The 7,500-nt window shown below is 32.4% G+C and overlaps 1 protein-coding gene across 3 annotated transcripts in view; it reads left to right on the top strand.

Moving 5' to 3' along the window:
* The window catches only part of LOC115209874, an 845,616-nt gene that overhangs the window by 223,849 nt on the left and 614,267 nt on the right, over positions 1 to 7,500 (top strand). The window lies entirely within an intron of this gene.

The following is a 7,500-nucleotide window of genomic DNA, read 5'->3' as shown; positions in this document are numbered from 1 at the left end:
TGTGGGAGTATGGGGAGATTATATATGCAATACCTACAAAAGGTTCATACACGCATTTCTATTATACGGATATACTTGAATGAAATATTCTTTTACCCTCTATGTGAACATTTGACCCGCAAGATATACATTAACCTAATATTACCGAAATCAAACATCTTCTTGAGTAGTTCCTATTCATTTGCCTGAAAACCACATCGATTAGTGCAAACCCCGCAAGCAACCGGAGAATTATAAATATTTCTATGTGTTGTATACCTTATGTGTTCCAACAACTGAAGTGGTAGTTTTTTGTAGTCTTTTTTTTCACTTCCCCTGATGCATATATTGCCACAAATGGCACATTTGTCCATGCTGTATTTCTGGTATGCTTCCTGGCGAATTTTGAGTATTGGATTATATAGGAAGTGTTTTCACTAGCCGTTGATTTAGATTGTGCATTGGATGCGCTATATCACAGCCTCACTCTCGTGTAGTCTCCTAATATGACATTCCGAGATGTCTTCAGAGGAGGTGGCTTCACACAACCTACCGTAAATTTAGTTTCCACATTTGCCTTAAACATGCATATATAAATAAGTAAGAACATATATCGCATAACAGTTAAGAATGCTGAGTTAACTCACTTTTTGTCACATTATATTTCTTGTTTCATCCTGCTGTGTGTCCAAAAATAGTACTTTCAGAACATTCCAACAGACTGAACTGGACCAAATGTTACCAGAAGCGCTCAGAACATAATTCTGAGTAAGGTAATAGAATTTACTCTAACATCTCATAATCATAGCTAGGGCATGAGCGAATGTCTGAGCGATTGAATCTGACCTGAATCTTTGGAACAACTACATTTATGCTCGTAATATGATTGACAGTAGAAAAGCAGTAACCGATGAAAAACAGTAATTTAAAATAAAGTCTTAGAAACAAAAAAATCTGGTGTTGCCAGTAGTTTCGCCATGAACATATATCGCCATGCTAGAATATATGCGAAGCATTCAGTTGTAGAAATGATTGCTTTACGTCACCATGGAATACAGGATAAATTTGAATTCGTGTTTATCGTATATGACCAAGAAAAATGTTTGTTGGAAGAACATTAATTAAAATTGTGTCTGATATATTTTCGTTTGAGTTTCTGGTTTTGAAGAAGTAAAAGTTTTCCATCTTACAGAAAAACCGGCACAGATTCAATTACTAGAGTGAAAATTATATTTTTGCAGTTATAATAATAAGTTCATCGTGCATTTCTTAAACATATTTAATATAACACGAATGAATTCGCATCAGTTTTTTGATGCCAGATGTTGATGAAGACCTCTTTACAGTTTATTAATGGCCATATAAATCGTCTTCAGTATTTCAAGTAATTATGAGACACCTGTTCATTACAATTTCGATAGTTATAACTGGAAGCAACATAGATATATAGTAATGCACAGGCACGTGCGCGCACACACACACACGCACGCACACACCTTGTAACGCTATCAAAGAATATTTATTCCTGATTAGCACAAGCGAAACCGGCCGACTATATATATATACATCTATATATATATATAATATATATATATATATATTATATATATATATATATACATATACATATCTATCTATATATATATATATATATATATATATATAATAATAAAATATATTAATATAATGTGTATGTATGTATGTACGTTATACTGTCGTTAGTTCATAACACACGAAGTGTTAGATTTAGAGTTGAAAAGCGTCCGTAATATTCGGTTGTATTGAGGTTATTTACAGGAAAAAGGCCAGGAATGCATTTCCATATTTATTAAAAATTGACGTTTTCTTTGAGCATTTTATCAGTCTCGCGGTTCCTATAGCAATACGCCTCGAATTGAAATAACTTATCGAGCGTCAGATAATCTGTTGGAAATTGTTGTTGATGACATAGTATCTTATCCTTTTAAATATATAGCTACGCATTAGTCAGCGAATGGAATAAGAGATATAGAAAGAAAGCCGGGAGAGCTACGGATTGAATATCCCTGACAATGGCTGGCGATTCTAATAAATGTCCAACGACTGGAAGGAGGTCTGTATCAAAGTTGACCTGGGACTAATGAACAGCTACATCTTTGTCAAATATTTTTTTCCGTCGTGGGGTAATGATATTTGCATCTGGAGTGATGTACAATACATGACAAGACCTTTCACATCCTGTTACAGTAACGATAATCAATAATTTCTGGCACGTCCAGAATGAGTTAAACGTATAACTTAATTTTAGAAAAATCTGTTCTTTTATCTCGCTGAACCTTTGCCAGTAGCAAAAGGATCTGTTGTATGTAATGGTATTTGTTTACCTTTGGAACAATTCCAAATTATTCTGAGGTAACGTACAGCCGATTGAATCGACCAAAATACATTAGGGGGCCATATTTAACCGACCGTATATGGATATAAGATGCCATCGATCCGGCAGGATTAAATGCAGACAATTCCACTATGTGCTGCTGCAGTCACATGCATGACTTTCCTTGCTGCAAGTATTGAAACATCCGTTCAATTAATTCTTTGCTTCCCAAGGTATTGGCAGTAAATTTATTACCATGTAGAAGAGAGTGAAATATATTTGATATATGTTTAAGTTTTTGGTTCCAATCTATAATTTGTTGGCAATAAGGTTTTGTTTCAATATTTTTTCTGTAGGTCTTGCTTTTATAGCTTCTGTCGAAATCTTTTTTCCTTATCGTTTTTTTTTCTTTGTCTTTTCTAGAAGTAGAAGTCCTGTTTTTAATAAAAACAATTTTAACTATTTCCTAATGTTGGCACAGTTACTCGGACACGTGTAATGAGGATGTTGAAACATTAAAATTGCTGTGAATACTATTTCCTATATATTTTGCCATTTTCGATTTGATTATTACGAAATTTCATCACAAAATTAAAGAAAAACAAATAAACACCAAAACAAATATGAAAAAGAAGGAATATGTTCTTACCTCCTTCTCATTTTCATGCATTCCATCTTTACTTTTCGCTTCAAGTTACACTTCACAGTATTCCATGCAACATTATTGAAACAGTCATTCAAAAATGGAAGTAATTGAAAATCGGAACAATATTTCGAAAACGAAGGCTATCAGATATGAGGCACCACTTTGTTATATTTGAAAATATCCTGTCATGTTATATTCTGAGTGAGCAGAAAGGAAAAAAATGTATTGATCTTCACTTCCAAGATAAATACAATAAGTTTTGTATTGTTTAACTTACTGCAAGGGACAGGAATTCCAACTCTTTTTCTAATAAATACCTCATACCTTGAAATTGTTTATATTTATTCGATTTTTAATGTTGGTAGAGCTGAACTGATGCATGTGAATGTTTTTCACAGAATATTTCTTTTACAAGGCCCCAGATAGGAGGCAATAAACAATAGAGAGTTACTTCCAGGGGGAAACAAATTTCTTTAAGAAAGATTAGCCGGAATCTTTAGATTGTGCCTTGTATGAGGAAAGAACATCTGAGCACAAATTGATTATCCCAATAAAGACGGTAGTGTTGCTTGTTAGGCGCCAAGTCATACCATTGAAGTGTAAAATATAAATCATGGAGAAACACATTATAAAACATGGGAATTCCATCAGCAATTTTAATTTAAACGTACTTCCACGTCATCAATGGGCTCGGGAGCGAGCAAAAGCCCCGATGCAACACTTTCCTTCATGGTGTAGCGAAAACAGAAAATCTCACTAATAGGTAAAATAATTCCTCGTCGAACACCTTAGCATTATAATATGTTCATATAATAATAAAACCGATTTTATTTCATTTTTAATCTAATCAAATAGAAATTAAAAACATGCAATCATTTAGAGCATCAATAGTATGCAAAATTCTATTTTGAACTATATAATTTAGGATTTACTAAAACTCTTAGACTATTCACTATAGAGACAACAAAAATGAATTTTGAACGGGAATTCTCAGCGATAGGAAATAGTTAAAATATGCAACAAAATTCGAATGGAGTGTATTATATGCTATACAAAACAGATTCTTAGGCTATTGAGATTATCGTCGCATCCAAGAGCCGTAGAAGAATAGCTTTGTGATAACTATAAACAAGAACATTTGAGAAGGTGAGATAATCTCAAGACTAAAAAATAATTTCAAAATTAACCCTTCATTAAGGAAAAGATAATTGTATTCTTTAGAGTAAAGACTTAAGATTTTTGATTCGAAATTCTTCCTGAATTATTTCTTCGGCAATGAATGACTGCGAATCGTAGAAATATGTGTATCATTAATGTAATCACTATTCAGAATAAACATAACACAGTATCAAGATTATACAATTTCAATAACATATACAATTTCACCTGCTGGCTTGTATGCAATTTCTTCCAGCTCAATTTCCATGAAATCGTATGGGTGTGTTGATCTTAGTCTATAGAATACGATATCTACGCAACATATTAGACATTGGAGTGAAAGTCCATTCGACCATATTTATACATATTAGCATAGTTATATAAATATACGTACACGCATGACGTATGTATATATATATATGTATGTATATATATATATATTTATTTATATATATATATATATATATATATACGTAGCTACACATACACGTTCATACCTATACACTGAAATATGCACTTGTATATGTGCTAGTTAGAATCTCATGATACACTGCGTAACCACTCAACTATCCTAACACGATCTGATCCATTTTTGTTTAGAATTATCACAATTCGGTACAATGCCAGCAATTTTGTCGGAAAGGGTAAGTCGATTGAATCGACCCCAATACTTAACTAGGCTATATTATAAAACTCGGAGAAGATGAAAGGCATGTTTCTCCCCGGTGGCATTTGAACCTTGAAGGTAAAGTCGAACGAAATGCCGCAAAACGTTTTGCCTGGGGTATTAATGATCCTTCCAAGTAGCCGCCTTATTCTTCTACATATGAGAAATGTATGTCCTTACGTTTTTATCTGAACGATCGCTCGCGCGCGTATGCGTCAAATATTGTATGAGGAGCGGCTTATTTCATTAACTTTTACGTTGCACTAAATTCAGTAATATTAGACACATCAGTAAGTCCTCTAAAATAATATTGGGTAAATTCAATGATATTATTATTATACTATAATATAACCTATTAACTTAGGGAGTAATATCTTAAGGTATAAGTAATTCTAATATCCCAGTATGATAGCTATACTAAAATTAATATAAATGATATTAGCAATACAAACATTGCACTAGTGAATTTAAATGTTCTTTTTTATAAACATAACTTTATATACCTACCAAAATACAATAGTAAAATAGTAAAATATTAGTACGTCAGATATATTTGGTTACAGGGATTATGAGGTTTGTGAGCCAATCGAATTTTGCGATTGTGATATGGTAGCTGCGTAAAAAGATTGATTCTTGAACAAGTTTGATATTGATGTAGATATATGTCTACCATCTACAAAGTTTGAGGAGAGATATTTAGACAGAATGAGTCCCGATAAGGTCATGGAAGAAGTATGTACTGTACTTAAAATGAGTGACAGCTAGTTTATAACGGTTGAGAACACACAACGTTAAGATCCGTAATAAAATACGCGAAGTGTTTCTTCAACTGTCTATAAAAGACTCACAGACATTGCCATTTCAGTCATGTTCCTTTAACTATACTTTATTATTTCAATTGACAGCTTCCATAGTGTTCATTGTTCCTTTATGTTTAATGCTAGAGACCGGCAGCTCAAATGCTTTCAAACCGTAATGAACCCTTCTTTCTTCTCTTCTGTAAGATATATTCTTTCTTGTTTAAACGTGTAGTGAAACATTCGAGGAAAGATTGCTGATAACTCGATTGACTTTCTCTCGATATTTATTTATTCGTACGAAAAATATATAATCGTGATTCAAACAAACTTAAAATTGAAGAGGTCATTTTTAGCGGTTGTTCGCATGAGAAGAGAATAATTAAATGATGACTAGATTTGAACTCAAAAAGAATATTCAAATCACTGAATCTTTTCTGAGCAAATGTCGAGGTTTCTATAACTAAAAAAAATCAAACAGAACGATATTGTTTACATTGTTAATATGATGTTTTTGTTGTTGCGTATTGTTCTCATTGAGAAGACTTAACATCAGAGATATTCCGACTAGGATCATACAATCTTTTTATTTTAAATATTTTACTTAGGACTGTGTAGTGAGAATTGAGCTTTTCAGAGAGATTTTCGTGCGATTTGGCTGGTATTTCTTGTAAGTCACCTGCTGCAGAGAGGTTCATCGCTAGCTGATTCTCTGTTGTCAAGTAGTATATGATACACGATGTGTATCTTCTATCAATTAATTTATATAGAAATTCACTTTTTTCCTTTGTTATAATATGTTTAGCAGAACACTAGACTTAACAATAGGGGCAGATAGTTAAGACTGTTGTTACTGTGTTGTTGTTGTTGTAGGTTGTCTACAAAAGAGTTAAAGAATTACATTATCCCGAATTATTGTTAAAACCTGGTGACTGCTACTGAAATTAAAGGCCATTCATAGCCATGAACTTTAAGCGGATAACCAGTCTTGTATGATAATACAAACTAACTCATTATGCAATAGGATATACAAAAACCGTTACGGGCTTCAATCAATGAGAAGACAGGGCCTACAGCAATGATTCCTCTTTTCTCACATAGCAGTTGTTATCTGATAAGATGTAAATGACATGCCTAAGGTATGAAGAAGAAATGATTGCGTAAGGACAAAATCTGATATTGTATTACCCGCATATAGCTACCATTGTATAGATTAATATTTTTTGTCACATCTGCTTCGAATTCGCTAATATCATACTATTTACTTAAGATTCTAACATTTTACATGTTTTTTTTTTTGTATTTATTCATTTAATGTATTTCTATTTCTTGAAAATTCCCTCCAATTCTCCAATATAAAGGGAATTCTCTCCCACACACTTTCATGTTTCTCATTGCATTTAAATCATATTGCTAGCAGCAAATTCAAGATTTCAGACATGGTAATAGTTTTCTCCGTCATTCAAGCAATACTATAGCAAAAGTTTAAACTGACTTTTTTCTTTCTAGAAATAGCGAATAAGTTTATCTTTGTATCCTTGCAACCATTGAACTAAATGTCAATATATGTGTGTGCGTTTCTTTTTACGTTGTGCATATGTGTGTATGATAATATGATATATATATATATACATATGATTATATATAAATTTATATATATACATACATATCCATTATATATACTGCTATATACATATATATGTATATATATATATATATATATATAATATAGAGAGAGCGAGAGAGCGAGAGAGAGGGGAGTTTGTGAGAGATAATGGTATCAGTGAGACCCAAAGGTGTTTGGTAAAGTGAACAAGTGTTACGGATAAGACATTCTATTTATAAATGTTCTAAACTCTACACGCCTTGGTTTTATCTCAATACGGATATAATATAGTAT

The sequence above is a fragment of the Octopus sinensis genome, linkage group LG3 (assembly GCF_006345805.1).
Source record: "Octopus sinensis linkage group LG3, ASM634580v1, whole genome shotgun sequence".
NCBI lineage: Eukaryota > Metazoa > Mollusca > Cephalopoda > Octopoda > Octopodidae > Octopus > Octopus sinensis.
The sequence above is the reverse complement of the archived record's forward strand: the minus strand, read 5'-3'. Positions and strand labels throughout refer to the sequence as shown.